This window comes from Sinocyclocheilus rhinocerous, unplaced genomic scaffold (genome assembly GCF_001515625.1).
Source record: "Sinocyclocheilus rhinocerous isolate Xijiao unplaced genomic scaffold, SAMN03320098_v1.1 scaffold2415, whole genome shotgun sequence".
NCBI classification, from domain to species: domain Eukaryota; kingdom Metazoa; phylum Chordata; class Actinopteri; order Cypriniformes; family Cyprinidae; genus Sinocyclocheilus; species Sinocyclocheilus rhinocerous.
Genome location: NW_015666566.1, coordinates 319,223 through 338,044, shown reverse-complemented (window position 1 = coordinate 338,044; position 18,822 = coordinate 319,223). Strand labels below are relative to the sequence as shown.

Sequence of the window (18,822 nt, the reverse complement as noted above, 5' to 3'; positions counted from 1 at the left end):
GGGCCACTTCCGGCCAGCTCATTTTAGAGGAGCGCTACCTCTTTTTTCCCATGCACCACTGCCGGGTAGGTAACCAGACGCAGATGGTACCTGTTACCAGCACAAACCTCGCTTGTTTTCCTTTGTTTGAGTTCGAACCCCGCCGGTGCGTAAGCTGAAGGCAGTGATCGGCTCACTAACAGAAGATCGCTGTTTGAGAGGATGGGGTCTTTATCAGATGGCAGGATGTGGGGGAACAATATCCTACCTGCTTAAGGATGTAAATGAAAGCCCGAAATATGAGAGATATTACAGTTTTAGTCACATTGTTATATATATATTTTTTTTTACTACAGAAACTTTAGTTCTTACAACTGCATGTATATGATTAGCTTCACAATGTGAACAGTAACAAGCTACTTTATAGTGTTTATTGAACGAATTCATTTTTTTTTTTTCTCACTACCATTTTGCATTATTATTAATAATAAAGTTTTGCTGTGTCGTGTCACAGCATTTGTTTGCATTGAGCAAGCAGCGTAAGAATACAGCATGTGATTGTTATGGTCAAATGATCATTTCAAATTACGTATACTATATAATAATAAAAGTTATTTATATTTTATAAAAGTAATCAATTCTAAAAAATGTTTAGAATATATAATAAATATATTAATAGTAAATTCGTAAGTAATGCACATTATTTGTAACTGTATTATGGTATAAATTCAGAAAGTAATCTGTGACTATACTTGCTAAAGTTTGTCCGTTTTGTGTAATAATTATTGCTATAATAAGCATTACTGTAAATCTTGAAGGTGGATGGGACATCTCATCTGCACGCTGGAGTTTTTCAACTATGACATGGGGCATTTTAATGAATCAGGTTCATCAGAGAAACAGTATTTAGTGGGAAGTTTAAAAACTTGTAAAGTCGCATTTTTAGATCGGTCCTGCACACAAAGTTTCCCCACCATTCATTTAACCTGTTAATGAATCACACATATGACATTGTGTTATATATAATACTCAAGAATTTAAAAAAAAGATATTAATGCTTTTATTCAGCGAAGACGCATTTCAGTAATCAAAAGTGACAGCAAAGACATTTCAAATGTTGCAAAAGATTTAGCATATTTCACATAATTGCTCAAAGAATCCTGAAAAAGTGTATCACTGTTTCCATAAAAGTATTAAGAGCAAATTATTGATAAGAATAAGAAATGTTTCTTGAGCAGCAAATCAGCAAATTAGAATGATTTCTGATGGAGCATGTGAAACTGAAGACTGATGCTGTAAATTCAGCTTTGCATCACATGAAAAAATTAAACTTTAAAATATATTGAAATAGAAACCTGTTATTTTAAATTGTAATAATTTTGCACAATATTACTTTATTTTTAATCAAATAAATGCAAACTTGGTGAGCATAAGAAGCTTAAAACATTAACAAATTGTACCAACTTTTAAATGGTAGATTTCACTGATAGTTTACAGTAACCTATAGGGGCCGTCTCTGCCCTCCTGTTCCAGTGGTTTATAGTGGCCCTGAATGCGGCATGTGGCGTGTTCTGGACCCGACAGTGTCTCAGGAGGGGGAATGTGTTTGCAGTGTTTTGCAGTGCTGCGTTTCCTTGTTGAGGTGGTCACGTTCCCTGTCCCCGGTTCTCTATTCATGATGATAAGACTTACCGCGGGCGGCTCGGGCTCTGGAGGGGCCGTTTGTGCTCAAACAGTGGTATGAAAGGGTGCCAGCGGAAATAACACGAGCGGTCCAGCCGATAAGATTACATGACCCTCACCTTTATCAGACTGGCCTGGGAAAAGCGCTGGGTGGGGGGTCCATGAGTGCGATCTCAGCGTTCACGGGAAGCTGAACTCGATGCATGAGAGATGACAGATAGTAACTATGGGAATTATGGGTAGTTGGAGCATGGATGGTACATGGAATCATGTTTTTAGAAGTAACAACATAGTTCTGACGATGGTGTGGTGGCAAATGCATCATCAGTCTTGGTAGTTTGTTGTGACTGTCCTCAGGGGGTCTTTAAATACATATGATTATATATCAGAAGTTCTTAAAATTTCCCTTGCTGTTCTTACGCACATGCTTGAATCATACAGTTTCAAAATTATGTTTAGAGCTACAAAAAAATTTTTTTTAATTTTTTTTGGTCTCACCATAAAATTCTACTGTAAATGTATTCTAATTATTTGTTTATTCAATCATCTAAAAATATATTTTTAATGTACTTACAACAACAGTTAATATGTATTTTTATAATTATATATTTAAAAACAATTCTAGGTTACACTTCATTTTAAGGTGTCCAAATTGTACATTTAAGTACTGAGTCATATTAATTAACTACATGTGCTTACTATATGGTTAGAGTTAGGTTGAGGATTACGGTTTGGCTTTGAGTTGCTTGCATGTAATTATCATAATTGATTGTTATTATAATAGTAAGTATGTAACGTGTAACAAGGACACCTTAAAATATAGTGTTACCCAATTTTATTCTAATATATTTTTACACTTAAAATGTATTATAGATAGATAGATAGATAGATAGATAGATTTCTATTTCAGCTCTTCATGCACACACATTCATCTTCCAGTGATTATTCTTCATTTGTCACTCCTTTTCTCTTTCTAAGTTTGAAACATACGCACGTACACACACACACACACACACACCCTTCCGATCTCTCACCCCTTCCTCCTCTCAGTCACACATACACACCCTATACTAATCATTTGTGCACCTTTCATGTCATAGTGAGATTGTCACCTCCCTGTTCGATCAATTTTTCCTGTTCCTCTTACAGAAAAGTGATCATACATCCTTGTTCAATAAAACGGTAACCTCTAACTGATAACAGACAACTGAGTAAACCTGTGACGGATGGCGCACTACCTCGTGTTGCCCATAGAGGGCGCAAACCAAACAAATCAAAGTCTGTCTTTTCACTGCTGACTACTGCAAACAATTGAGAGACAGAGGCTGAATTTAGAAAAGCGAACTAGAATATATTACACTTACTATTTATGTATTTATCACGTGACTGCATACTAAAAATCAGCACAGTATACATAACTTTGCCTGCTATTTTTAAATGCAACAGAAAACACTAAAAATTGTACAGTTTGCTACATTGTTGTCATATTAACAACATTATGTTGTATGCTTAATTTAGCAGATGGAGTTCAGCTGACTGAATGAGTTCAGTATGTTATATTTATATACATAATTAATTATACTCGCACACATTATATATTATATATATAATTATATATAACTGACACATTGTTCCAATTCATCATTCTAAATTGGCATTTTAGTGCAATGCATTGTGGGATAGAATACCCAGCACATACAGCAAATTATTGTAATTGTTGTTGGTCATATTCTGAATATGAACCTACCCTAAATGACTCAAGTGATTTAAGGTTCACCTGTCTCACCTGACAGTATATGTTATGTCATCACTTTGCAAATTTCAATATGCAAATCAAAGTTCACCCTGGGCTATTCAGTTATTCCCCATTCCCAGCCATCATACCCCAGGGAATGTTCCTGTCATGTGAACAGTCTTCTCTTATTTTGTGGGTCATAGGGCTTGTGGGGCATAGCTGACCTTTAACTGGCATGGTTTGGTCAGATGAGATGGATTCAGCTATTTTGAGGCTAAAAATGGCGAAATTAAGCAAATTCCTCAGCATAAATAGCATTGTAGAAATGAATTCCAAGACACTGGAAATTAGGTTTGACTAAAGAGCAACTGAATGCCAGCGATTTACTTCATTAACAGGGGAACGGTTTTACTGTGGGTTTGTTAACTGTCGTTGCTGTTTGATGTTAGAATGATTTTTTTTATAGCACATTATAAAACAGATTGATCCTGTCCTGGATGCTGATTGGTCAATTCAGCATTCAGGCTGTACTAAAATATACAACATAGCTGTGACACTGATACTCTATATATCTCCTCAAAACACTCACAAATGCTTAGCAATCTACTGTTTTATTAAAGGTTTTTATAAAACGTAAAGCATAATCTTTCCAAGCCGACTGGAATACCGTCATACTGATGATCTCAGCAGTAACACCAATCCAACAGCCAAGTAGCATAAAGGAGCTTTTCATGCAAATCAGGCTGAGATATAATGAAGTCAGCATACTGAAATGACATGCCTATTATAAGGGCAGAAAATAAAGGGCTGACGGATGAGCCGGACCAGTTCTGGTTGGCATGTCCACTTAAATACCAGCCACTTCCTGTGCAGCTCTGGGCTTCAATGCTTCTGACTGTCAGGCGGCTGAATGAGGCAGTGATTGTACGCATGTATGTGTCTACATGCTTTGCTCGTTTCTTGCATGTACAGTGTCGCATAACAGCACGGCTTGCGTCACGAATTGCATGGCAGATTCTTCAGCTGCCACATCTGCTCATTTGCATAAACAGATGTTTGAGGTATCCAGCTTTCCTTTTTCATGTTTTATCATCTTTAAGAAATTATAAAATTGGCTATTACATATTGAGCTTTTTTCACTTTTTACACTCAAAGAAAAATGATATAAAACAGTTAATTGTGAGATAAAGTTTAAAATTAAAATAAGAAATAAAGTACATTTGTGAGATACAGATTTACAAATACAACATAAAGATGCAATTGTGAGTTACAAAGTTACAAAGAAATAAAATTGCAATTATGACATATAAAGTCACATTTAGGAGAAATAAAGTAGCAGTTGCCCCTTTATTTTATTTTTTTTACTCTGAGACAGAAGAAATTCATCTTTTAAACTCAAATCAAATCAGCATGTATATATAAATTCATATGCACATCATGGTTGATTTCACTCATGGAGGGTCCAAGGTGATACCAGACATAATAATAATAATAATAATAATAAATTATAGCGAATAAAAAAATTGTGATTGACTTGTTAATAAACAAACAGAAGAGAAATGGGGAGTTAAGTAGACTTTGCCATTTTAAAGTGACAGAACAAGTACACTACCATTCAAAATGTAAGATTTTTTAATGTTTTTGAATGAAGTTTCTTATTCCAAAGCTGCATTTATTTGATCACAAATACAAAACAGTAACATTGTGAAATACAGTATTATTACCATTCAAAATAACACTTTTCTATTGTAATATATTATAAAATCCAATTTATTCCTGTGAAGCAAAACTTAATTCTCAGCAGCCATAACTTCAGTCTTCAGTGTCACAAGATTGCATTATTTCTTACTATTACTTTATTATTACATTTTCTGCTTCTTAAAGTTTTAATGGAAACCAGAAATACATTTCTTTGATGAATACAAAGTTCAAAAGAACAGCATTAATTTAAAAATGAAATCTTTTGTGACATTATAAATGTATTACTGTCGCCTTTGATCAATTTAATGCATCCTTGCTAAATAAAAACATTCATTTCTTTAAAAAAAAAATCTGTTTGAACAGTAGTGTATTCCTGATCTGATACTGACCATATAAAGTCCCCAGCATCTGCCTGGTCCTCGTGCCAGTGCGCCCTGCCAAAACCACTGCCATACTCCAGCAGATCGAATCCGCGAAGGTGCTCGCTTTCCACAGGTGACAAATCTGGCAGCCTGCTGGCGCTGTACTGGTGGGCCGGGAAGAGACGTCCCACCGAGGACAGTTGTGGGTCGGCAGGAGTGTGCTGATAAGGAGAAAAGTGGGGGGTGGCGGGGGGTTATGAATTGGCCACAGCTGCAGGGGCGAGTGGTCCGCCTAACAGACAGCTGAAGGATAGAGAGGAAATTACTAAAATAAACTGCGTGTGATGTGTGCGGCCTCGTTCCGAGTGCACACCACTGCACACCCTGTTGACGTAACGGACATAAATATTTAAAACGCCACAAAGGTCGCAGAGTTGCGGACTGGGACTGGGACTGGGACTCCTTGGGAAAGGTTATAGGTTGTGTTTTCCTTACCATTGTCAATAAGTTCCACTCTACGCAGAGTGCTGTGTGTCATGTACGGCCACTGTGCTGGGAAACACCTAACGTTAGCATCTCTGAGCTGTTTGTTTAGCGAGTGGCTCGGTCGGCGACCTAGAAATGTCAAACCACTGTTGAAGGACAGGCGGTCCTCTGCTACCAGTCTCAAACTGAAACCATGTACTGTATACTATTTCGAAATGTATGTGTCTCTGATGCTTTTACTGGTATATACATGCAATAAATATGTGCATCAGTGGCGAAAAAAACCTGTGGTGCCCAGAAACACTCACAAAGTAGATAGAAAGGTCCATAATGGAAATAAGCCGATGGATTTTTTTGTGTATTTTATCCTCAACAGTTTTGAAATGTGTATGAATTAGTCTTTTTTGGGCTTTTTTGTATTATGTTTAAAATTTTGTCAAAAAAAAAAAAAAAAGTGGTATAAATTTGTTCAATCACATTAAAAAAACATTGTTTTTCAACACTGGCAGCATAGCTAACAGCTACATCTTGTTGTATTGTGTTAATTTAGTCTATTGTCTATTGCAGATATAGATATTCATAACTCGGGTTACAGACATACAGGCAACTTGCTCTCGAGTGTTCACGGACCGGCTTTGACTATTCCAATATGGCGGATGGGTTACGTATAGTGGCCCATAGAAACAGCCACTAATAATGCATCATCTACTGTACCTATACATATCTATGGTTTTAACAACGTATTTGTAGCTGCAAAAGTTAGTCAGAGTACCTGTTTTTACCAGACGCTTGCAAACAGATGCTCTCTTAGTAGCCATAGCATAAACTTCTTGATGTAAGCTTAAACTTGACATGAAATTAAAATTCTGGCATCACACACATGCGTCGCTCATAGTAATCTCGTAAACGCGTGTCGAAAATTGGCACGGAAGAGAAGAAATTGTTGAATAAAGTCATTATTTTTGTTTTCTTTGCGCACAAAAAGTATTCTCATAGCTTCATCAGAACCACTGATGTCACATGGACTATTTTAACAGTGTCTTTACCCTTTACAAAGAACAGGGTCTGACCCTGGCCCTGTGAGTGTGTGTTTCATGTCGACTCGAGCCGAACTGAGAGGGCACAAGCAGCTCTTTGTGGGACAGAGGTGGCTGGGCCTGGTCCAGAGAAGTCCATGCAGCTGTTCAACACTGACAGCAGCTTCATTCGCTGCACTCCGTGTACATCTATGTGTGCGTTGTCGTGACTGTTTGTGGTCTTGTTGATAGAGAGCAGACACTTTATTGATGTTCTGACTTGAGGTAAAGACATTCAGAAAGTTGCTTTCGTAGTGAGAGTGCCTGTGTCCAACATGTAAAAGTTATAGTCACATGACATATGTGTGCGTGTGTGTATATACACTACCAATCAAAAGTTTTTGACCTGTAAGATTTTTTATGTTAGAAATCTTTTGTAACATTATAAATGTCTTTATCATCACTTTTGATCAATTCAAAGCCCCTCCCCCCTAAATTGTAAAGTGTGTAATGTTACAAAAGCTTTTTATTTCAGTTAAATGCTGATCTTTGGATCTTTCTATTCATCAAAGAATCCTGAATAAAAATGTACTCAACTGTTTTAAATATTGTTAATAATAATAATAATAATACATGTTTCTTGAACAGCAAATCAGCATATTAGAATGATTTCTGAAGATCATGTGACACTGAAGACTGGAGTAATGATGCTGAAAATGTAGCTTTGATCACATGGAAAAATTTCATTTTTAAATATATTCAAATAGAAAGCAGTTATTTTAAATAGTAAAAATATTTCACAATATTACTGCTTTTAACATATATATATTTATATATAGTGAAAGTGACGTGACATGTGGCCAAGTATGGTGACCCTTGGAATTAGTTGGAATTAGTGCTCTGCATTTAACCCATCCAAAGCATTTATGCTGCGGCACCCAGGGAGCAGTTGGGGGTTCGGTGCCTTGCTCAAGGGCACCTCAGTCGTGGTATTGAAGGTGGGAGAGAGCGCTGTACATTCACTCCCCCTAGTTCCCTAGTGCACATATATATACATATATATACAGTGCCGCTTGAAAGTTTGTGAACCCTTTAGAATTTTCTATATTTCTGCATAAATATGACACAAAACATAATCAAAATTTCACGCAAGTCCTGAAAGTAGACAAAGAGAACCCAAACAAACAAGTGAGTCAAAAATATGTTCTTTTTCATTTATTTATTCAGGAAAATGATCCAATATTACATATCTAACACTCTAAAAGCAAGACGTGTAAAAGTCCATTAGGTTTCAAAGGACTGCAGGCTAACTTCTAAGCAACTAAAGGCCTTTCTCACATTGGCTAATGTTAATGTTTATGAGTCCATCATCAGGAGAACAGTGAACAACCATGGTGTGCATGGCAGAGTCGCAAGAAGAAAGCCACTGCTCTTCAAAAAGAACATTGCTGCCCATCTGCAACTTGCTAAAGTTAATGTGGACATGCCAGAGCAATACTGGAGAAATGTTTTGTGGATGGATGAGACCAAAATAGAACATTTTGGTTTAAATGAGCAGCGTTATGTTTGGAGAAAGAAAACACTGCATTCCAGCATAAGAACCTTATCCCATCTGTGAAACATGGTGGTGGTAGTATCATGGTTTGGGCCTGTTTTGCTGCATCTGGTCCAGGACGGCTTGCCATCATTGATGGAACAATGAATTCTGAATTATACCAGCAAATTCTGAAGGAAAATGTCAGGACATCTGTCCATGAACTGAATCTCAAGAGAAAGTGGGTCATGCAGCCAGACAACGACCCCAAGAACACAAGTCATTCTACCAAAGAATGGTTAAAGAAGAACAAAGTTACAAAGTACAAAGTTCCAGAACAAAGTCTGGACCTTAATCCAATTGAAATTTTGTGGAAGGACCTGAAGCAAGCAGTTCATCCCTGCTCGGTGGAGTCGAACGGTAGAGTCAATGGTTATATATATATTCTGTGTGTGTGTATATATATATATATATATATATATATATATTATAAACTAATATATGTATTATAAATAAATAACTAAATAAATATTAAAGTAGAAACAAATATTTATAGTAATTGTAATTGGATTTATATCCAACTTGCGTCGTTTACAATTACTACCCCCATTATTCATCACTGGAAACATTTTATCATTTTTAAAAAAAAAATTTTATTTTATATCATCTGCAACATGCAGAGCTGTCTAACATCTGTTTATTCATTTGCATGTGTTTACAGTGGATCTTGATCTTTCCAATATGGTGGATGCAGTTTGCAGTATGTAGTTGCTAAGCAACAGTTGCTAATGTAGAGCTAGGTACTCATATCTCATACCACATCTCATATGTCTATCCAGCTTTTTCCTCTCTGCCCTAGTTTGGTTAGTGCACCTTCACGTGCTGGGTCCAGATTCCACTAGAGAGAACCTGCCCAAACCTGCCTGGTCATTTTTCCAACCTGAACCCGGCTGTCAGTGCTGGTACTTGAAGAGGAACCAGTGCACACAAAAGTGCATGGTCTATGTCCCATTAAGCCTTCTTAAACAGAGCAGGCGGTGAGGGGGGCCACAAAGCCACATGTTGTGTTAGCTCTGAGTGAGGAGACGGCAAGAATGCGCTCCCCCTGATTGGGCCGCTCCACTGGTTTTTGTAACTTGTATGTTTGTGTGTCTGTGGGTGGACAGTAGAGCAATTAAAGCATGACTGATCACAGAACTTGGAAATTTTTTTCACACCTGACGGTTACAAATGTTTCAGGTTGGGACTTCAGTAGAAATAGAAACAGAAAGTATCCATGCCTTCATGTGTGCTCAAGGACAAAGAACTGATATGGATTCTACACGCACATCCTTTTACCTTATTTGGATTGTCAGCATGGATCCTACAAAGGTGTGTGTGTGTGTTTCCAGAAATGTGAGCGTCCTTTCATAGACTTCAGCTACATAGATTCTGAATGTGATAAGTTAATGTTGATAAGTTAAGCGTTATTGTAATTTTAAAAATCTGTTTGTCTAAAAAAGAAATATGACAGAAATCATCCATTTGCATGTCCAAACTGGGTCTATCCAATCGAGTTTCACCTTCCACTAATCAGCATTTTTTAATTAGGGGTCTCAAATTAATGAAAGCTTGTTTCAAAAAAATGCAAAAAGATAATTGCAACTTAATCTCACAATTAAAACTTTCTTTCTAATTCTGGGTTTATATCTCACAATTCAGACCTTTTTTTTTTTTTTTTTACAATTATTACATTTAAATTCAGAATTATGAGATAAATGCACAATGAGATATAAATGCAGAATTGCAAGTCAGAAATGCCCAATTCTGAGAAAAAAGTCAGAATTGCGAGATAAAAAACTTGTAATTGCGGCATAAAAAAGGACAGAATTGTGAGATATAAACTCAGTCACAACTACCTTTTTATTTTTTATTCCGTACAAAAAAAAATTAAACAATATAAATTGAGAATTCTGTGAAAGAAGCGAGAATTGCGAGATATAAACTCAAAATTTTAAGAAAAAGTCAGAATTGTGAGATGTTAACTCGGAATTGCGAGAAAGTAAATCAGAATTATAAGTTTATATCTCGTAATTCTGACTTTTTTTGGTAACACTTTACAATAAGGTTCCATTAGTTAATGTTAGTTAATGTATTAACATTTACATGTATTAACTGTTAGTTCATTGTTAGTTCATGTTAATTCACAGTGCATTAACTAATGTTAACAAGCACTTTTGATTGTAATAATGCATTGGTAAATGTTGAAATTAACATTAACTAAGATTAATAAATGCTGTAGAAGTATTGCTCATTCTTACTTCATATTAACTAAAGTAGTTAACTAATGAACCTTATTGTAAAGTGTTACCCTTTTTTTCTCAGAATGGCGAGTTCATATCTTGCAATTATGGCTGTAAATTTTTGATTTTTGTGAGATAAAAAGTTGCATTTACCTTTTAAATTTTTTTAATTCTGTGATGGAAACATGCTTCTATACAAATTGCCTGATGGCAACAAATACAAATGTTTTTTTAACCATTCATTTAAATTATGTACAGTTTCCGGCACAGTTTAACAGTTATTGGTGTGATTCATCTTTCCACATCTAGCATACTCTCATAACATAAAATCTAGCAAAATAAGTCATTTAAATATGTAATAAGACTATTAGAAATAAATTCACACCAAATAAATGTAAATACATCGTAAGTAAATAAAAATAAAATAATTTTCATCCCTTGACAAGGTGAAACAGTTCCATCAATGCAATCCCAGCATGCGCCGCCGCCAAAGAAACAGCTGCGTGACACTGTCAGCTGTGAACAAACATGGCTCTGAAGTCCTCCCGGGATACAAACGGAGACACGGACAAAGACACTGAGAGGAAGTGATTCTGGCTTAATCCTCCATGTACTCACTAAATGGGAAGGTAAACCGTCCCGCTGGTGGAGCGGGAACAGACCAAAGACATTGTCCGTTCTTCCAGTATTGCATACTTGTTTACTCAGCTTTTTTTGTCCACACAAATATCAAAGCTGTTTGTTTAAAAAGGGAGATTGGAGGCATTGAAGAGGTGCGTTTGGACTTGATGCCAGCTCTCGCTTTTGACGCCCACCTGGATGACACTTGTGAGCGGCTCTAACCACACCCACAAAACAAAGAGCAACATTCCGATCATTATGTTAAAGCTCTTTTTTCTTTTCAGACGGAAAGAAAGACAGTATTAAGATGAAAGGTTCAGAGCAGAACACGATAAAGGAGCGATGACTTTTTGTCTTCGCATTTGCAAGCTTCCCCTCGTGATTGACGACCCTGCTAAAAAAAAAAATGGTTGGACCAGCATGAATTTCCATGCTGCTGGTTTATACTAGTAAGTTTGGAGTTGGTCAAGCTAGTTAAAAAACACATTGAGTATCTTGGGCACCCAAAATTATGGTTGGCAATCAAGAATCGGTACTGAAACAGAATCAATTCCATTTTTTTGTTTTGTTTTGTTTTTTTAAAAACTGAAACCAAATGATTCTCATGATCTCAACACTCCCTGAACATCTGCTTTCTTCCGCTAATTCTGGTGCATCAAACATGCAGTGCGAATAGTGCCGTCATATTGACAAACAAATGAAATTTGGAAAATATGGAATCAGTTGTTCAAAAAGACTCAAATGAGATTTGAATCATTCTGACTATTCTGAATCATTTGAATCATTAAGAGTGAAGTTATTACTTCTGTTGTATCCACTTTCAATCAACAACTGTTTACTGACTGGTTGTCTATTTGACAGTGAGTAATTTTAAATTCAAATTTTTAGAATAGAATTAATATAATATTTAATATAACATTACATAATATTTGTGATTTTAATAATGCTATTAAATTAAACAATGCTATTAGTAATTTTTCTTTTTATTGTATTATTTAAAAATAAATTTGGTCACACTTTATTTTATAGTCCAATTCTCGAAATTAACAAACCATTAACTCTGACGTTTGCCTCAATAAACTCCTAGTTTGCTGCTTATTAATAGTTAGTAAGGTAGTTGTTATGTTTAGGTATTGGGTAGGATTAGGGATGTAGAATATGGTCATGCAGAATATGTGCTTTATAAGTTCTAATAAACAGCCAATATGTTAATAATAGACATGCTAATAAGCTACTAAGTTAATAGTGAGAATTGTTCCCTCACTGTAAAAAATCCAATTATCAAAATGTTGGAAGGGCAAAAATATTTAAGTTGAGCTAATTTTATAGCTTGGGCTTAGTTGAGAGGACATATTATATTAAGTCTACACAAATATATAAAAAAAAAACATTGAATGAAGGGTTATTTTCAAATCCAGTCAACATTCAGAATGTCAATTTTTGACTGAACTAATAAAAACGAATCCAGCCAACACAGATCATTCCGCACGTACACGAGGCTAAGTGACTTCGCGAGAGAAACAGCGCCGCCATCTTGTCAAGTTCACGCTTCAGGTAAGTTGCACTAAATATATGTTATTTTTTAGACTAAATTTATCGTCAAAATCGTACAACATATTCAATGTTTTTGAGTGGATATTTAGAAGTGTTTTATAAGTCGTATGTCCGAAGAAAAATGAATATTTATGTTAAGTGTATGTCAAGTTAATGCGTCAGGTAAGTGGCACTGTATAAATATTTGTACTTAGACTGAATTTATCAAAACTTGTATATTCAAAAAGGTTTAAACGTATTATTTAAAACGTATATATTTATACACAAAGGTACAACATATATAAAAACATAGAATATGCATTGTATGAATTATATGAGGGAAATGAACTGTTTAAGTTAAGGGAACGTGGTCTTTCTTCTTGTTTAATCCATAAAACAATTAATGTCACAAGCTGTGTTACTATAATGAATTTTAGGTTTCATTTTGGTGTGTTGTATGATATTTTTGTGTTTCCGTGACGTTAAAAGATATGAAGAGCTCGTGCGGTCTTTCTCTTTTATAAGCCATTGATGCTTAATACGACGAAACGTGTAATGTAAACCACAGTAGCGCGCATATTCGAAGTTAACGTGGGCGTGTTGAATGTGTTTTTGCATGTGCAAACTGTTGCAATTGTCCCATGAAGTTAAAGACGACATTAAACGTGACTAACAACAAGCCTCGCTGAAATCTCGCTTATTTTTTTTTTTCAAACGAGCAAACTCCAAATGGTGTTTCTGGTCTCGTGAAGAAGAGTTCGTTCCGAATGAGAATAAACAACTGAATCCTTTCACAGGGCCGTTATCAAAGCAGGGTACGTCTCAGTCAGTTCCCTAGGTAGTGAATCACTAGATCGTACACACAAGTCCCTGCACTGGTAAAGAGACCATGGCTTAGTAAACATTGGGACAATTGATCAATCAATTTGTAAAACGTTACCACTGGCATTTATCAACAACAGTCAGGACCGTTATATTTTGATATTATTTTTATGTTGTTTAAAGGGGTCATATGATGCTATTTCAATTTTTTCCTTTCACTTTGGAGTGTTAAAAGCTCTTGATGCATAAAGAAGATCTGTAAAGTTGCAAAGACTAAAGTCTCAAATCCAAAGAGGTATGTTATTTTTTAGACTAAATTTATCGTCAAAATCGTACAACATATTCAATGTTTTTGAGTGGATATTTAGAAGTGTTTTATAAGTCGTATGTCCGAAGAAAAATGAATATTTATGTTAAGTGTATGTCAAGTTAATGCGTCAGGTAAGTGGCACTGTATAAATATTTGTACTTAGACTGAATTTATCAAAACTTGTATATTCAAAAAGGTTTAAACGTATTATTTAAAACGTATATATTTATACACAAAGGTACAACATATATAAAAACATAGAATATGCATTGTATGAATTATATGAGGGAAATGAACTGTTTAAGTTAAGGGAACGTGGTCTTTCTTCTTGTTTAATCCATAAAACAATTAATGTCACAAGCTGTGTTACTATAATGAATTTTAGGTTTCATTTTGGTGTGTTGTATGATATTTTTGTGTTTCCGTGACGTTAAAAGATATGAAGAGCTCGTGCGGTCTTTCTCTTTTATAAGCCATTGATGCTTAATACGACGAAACGTATAATGTAACCCACAGTAATGCGCGTATTTGATGTTAACATGGGCATGTTGAATGGGTTTTTGCGTGTGCAAACTTTTGCAATTGTCCCGTGAAGTTAAAATACGACATTAAACGTGACTAGCAACCAGCCACGGCTCTTTTCAAATGAAGCGAATTGCAAACGGTGTTTCTGTTCTTGTGAATGGCGCCTCAGAAGAGTAGTTTGTTCCGAACCAAAATAAACAACTGAATCGTTTCACAAGGCTGTTATCAAATCAGACTGCGTCTCAGTCAGTTCCCTGTAGTGAATCACTAGATCGTGCACACGAGTCCCTGCACTGGTAAAGAGACCATGGCTTAGTAAACATTGGGATAATTGATCAATCAATTTGTAAAATGATACCATTTGTATTTATCAACAACAGGCAGGACCGATATATTTTGATATAATTTTTATGGTGTTTAAGGTAAACTTATAATATGAAATGTGCATGTTCTATTACAAATCCTTGCAACAAATGAACATAGTCAACATCAATGCTCCCTGTGTTGTGCAATGGATTGAGATTTCTTTTCTGTGTGTGCCAAAAAAAAAATGGTTACAACTTCTATTTCATCACAAATTTAATTAACTGGTATTATATTTTAAATTATTTAAAAGGCATCATTTCATTTTTTGAGATAAATTGTACTTTTTTTTCTCCATCAGGGTGTGGCTAAAACAAAACACTGCCATGTGACCAGACCGCTCCAATGCAACTACACAATGTGCGTGTACTTTCAAGACTAAGACTTAAGGTAATATGTGTTAATGTTTTGAGTTTTTACTACAATTAAAATGTGCTTTATTGTTCTCAGTGGCATCTACACTAATATTAGACTGTCTCATTCTTATTCCGAGGTCACCATAGCCACCCAGATCCAGACTGTATCCAGATTGGATGGTCACTGCAGTCATGGCCGGATTTACCTCTTTTCGTGACATAGGCAAAACAAATTTTTGGGCCCCCCTTCCCTATTAATATAATAGGCCTAATATTACCACCCAAGCAAACAAAAATATTTTTTGTAACGGAAACCGTTACAGTGTTTTCTATCGCAATAAGCGCTTGCGTTCAGTCAATAAAAATTGAATGTAGTTCTTAATTTGTTTGAGAACTGAGAAAGACCATTCCATTAATAGGCACGGCGACGTGGCCAAATAATAACCAAATTCCCAAATTCCATTTTAGAGCTAATAACGGAGGTTTGAGCCATTGATATGCAGGCTAATGCAGTTATTAATGCAGTCTAACGCAGTTATTAGTGAGAGAGAGAGAGGGAGTGAGAGATTAAGTGCATGTGAATACTTGCGTGTTGCGTCTGTGCGTCTCTCAGCAGTATTCAGCAGCAGCGTCTACTAATAGCGAATCTTTAAGTTGAACTGCTTCAAGAACCTTGCTACTGAGAAATGCGAAACTATTTTATTGATAAATTCGCGGCGTTCTTTTACTGTTGTAGATATCCCATAGTAGGCTATAACAAAAATATTATATATCTCTTCATTGTGTTTGGGCCCCCCCTGGACGAGCAAGCATAGGCACGTGCCTAGAATGCCTATGCGTAAATCTGGCCCTGACTGCTGTCACCCGGATCCAGTCTGTATCCAGATCAGATAGTAAATCAGCACCTAGAGACGACCTTGACAGCCCTGAATGTCAGAGGTGCCAATGACAACTAGATGAGCCCCTGAGACAGATCCCCTCCGAAGACCTCGTCACATAGACGGTCATCAGGACAAGACCACAGGAACCAGACCAGTCCTCTGCACAATCTGACATTGCTGCAGCCTGCAATTAAACTGCTGGTTTTGTCTGGCCAGAGAAGAACGATGGAGTTTTGGTTCCTTCGACACACATTTTTTCTGTTTAATACTGTAAAGCTGCTTTGACACAATCTTTATTGTAAAAAGCGCTATATAAATACAGTGACTGGACTTTACTTGACACAGTTCAGTTGAACTGTAACACCTGGTTCATTTATTTTTTCTGGAAATTTTGCAGTTGTATTACAAATGTAATGTTTGACAACTGGAGCATTTTAAAGGGATAGTTCAACCAAAAACGGAAATTTGCTGTTATTTTACTGACCCTCAGGCCATCCCAGATGTCAGTGACTTTTTTTCTTCAGTAGAACAGTAAAGAAGATTTTTTTCTGAAACAGTGATCCTTGGCGATTCATACACTACACATCTGTGGCTGCCGGTTTTTGATTGTTTAGGTTCCTAAGACCTCAATGTGTCCTCAGAAGCCTTTGGTAATTTGGTCTTGTCTGTACATGTTTATTTGACTCTCAAAAGCCAGCAGCCAGAGATGTGCAGTTTATGAATTGCCAAAGACAATGATTTCAACAAAAAATCTCCTTTACTGTTCAATTGAAGAAAAAAAGTTAACTACATCTTGGATGGCATAAGGGTGAATCAGTTAACAGCAAATTTTCATTTTTGGGTGAACTATTCCTTTAAGCGGTGTGTCAGTGACTTTTTTTCTTCAGTAGAACAGTAAAGAAGATTTTTTTCTGAAACAGTGATCCTTGGCGATTCATACACTACACATCTGTGGCTGCCGGTTTTTGATTGTTTAGGTTCCTAAGACCTCAATGTGTCCTCAGAAGCCTTTGGTAATTTGGTCTTGTCTGTACATGTTTATTTGACTCTCAAAAGCCAGCAGCCAGAGATGTGCAGTTTATGAATTGCCAAAGACAATGATTTCAACAAAAAATCTCCTTTACTGTTCAATTGAAGAAAAAAAGTTAACTACATCTTGGATGGCATAAGGGTGAATCAGTTAACAGCAAATTTTCATTTTTGGGTGAACTATTCCTTTAAGCCTGCATGTTTAGTCTGTATGACAAATGTTATAAATGCAGATTGTTATTAAATAAAGGCTATTATGTGTTGTAATGTGTGTGTGTTTTTAGTGATTGATAGACACCAGTTAATAATTTTCTTAAACTCAGTATAAAATATAATAACTAGTTCCACAGCAATTTCTTATGATGCCCAAATAATAAATCTTAGTTGAGGTAACATGAAATACATGTAGTAAATGGTTACATTTTAACTGACACAATTTGCTGTAGTTTTCTAAATGTTTGACCAATTAAAACATTTTAGTTGAGTGGACTATAAAACTATTTCAGTAAAGGTTGAGCCAACTAAAAAATAACATTTCAGGCAACACTTTGAAGACAGAAATTGACTGAACGTAAAATTTCTGTGGAACTTATTACTAAATAATAATTCGTTGAAACGGCTTGAAATTTTTTACAGTGTGAATTAACATTGAATTTTATAATACTGCCACGCACAAAAGTACACTCAAAGATTCTCAGTTTCTGTAACATGCACTATTTCACTCAAGATGTGTTCTGATGCCCAAATGAAAATAAAAACAGGAATATCAGAGTGAGAAAAAGGTAGGTCATACTTGTTATATTGCAAGTCTTCTAAAGCCATACATTAGCTTTGTGTGAGGAAGTGACTGAAATGTGTTACTTACTGAAACTCTTTGAATATACATGCAAAACCAAATGCGGAGGGGAAAATTTTTTAGCATTTGAAATTAATATTGGAATAATTACTTATATTTTTGTCTGATTCTCACACAGGCTTCAGAAGTTCTACTTAACCTTTTTGTGTTCCATGGGTGAGTATTTTTATTTTTAAAAAATATATACTGGTTCACTTGCGCTTGCTCATTTACATGACCTGCATGTCTTCATTGGCTGTTTTTTAGATACATGAGCAATTACCTAAAATAACTTTTTAGACCTGAATCATTATTATTTAAATATCATGAGCTTACCTGAGCATTGTCAGCAGTTTGTGACTCCCTTCTATCTCCAGTGTTACTCCCAGGCTGCTTTTTCTGAAATAGAAAACAAACTTCACATTTACACTGTCTAAACAATTCAATACAATGTTCAACATAAGAAACTAGTAAATGTTAAATAGCCAAGCAAAGAAATTTGAAAATGTATTTTTATAAATAAGATATATAATCCATGCTTCTTGATGTTTTGCATTTTGTCACCTCAGAGTATTTCAAAATGCTATTATTACTCATGGCGATGATGATCAAGAGTGATGTTGGCAAGTCAGTGTTTCTGTGAAGAGGACAAATATTAATGATGAGCCCAACGATTAACGAGTTACATCTGATAAAATTATCTCAAGCACAGTATTCAGTAATTAAGCGAGCATTCGTTCATTTTTGTCCAGAAGATCCTCATTCATGA

The 18,822-nt window shown here is 35.7% G+C and overlaps 2 long non-coding RNA genes across 2 annotated transcripts in view; one reads left to right on the top strand and one right to left on the bottom strand.

The window, feature by feature from the left end:
- The window catches only part of LOC107732800 (uncharacterized), a 126,691-nt gene that overhangs the window by 90,724 nt on the left and 17,145 nt on the right, over nt 1-18,822 (top strand). The gene's annotated exons all lie outside the window — the stretch shown is intronic.
- Nucleotides 18,389-18,687, bottom strand: LOC107732801 (uncharacterized). The gene is made up of 2 exons (XR_001638908.1): nt 18,618-18,687; nt 18,389-18,452 (listed from the first exon to the last, which is right to left on the bottom strand). It is a non-coding gene; the product is annotated as an uncharacterized LOC107732801 (long non-coding RNA).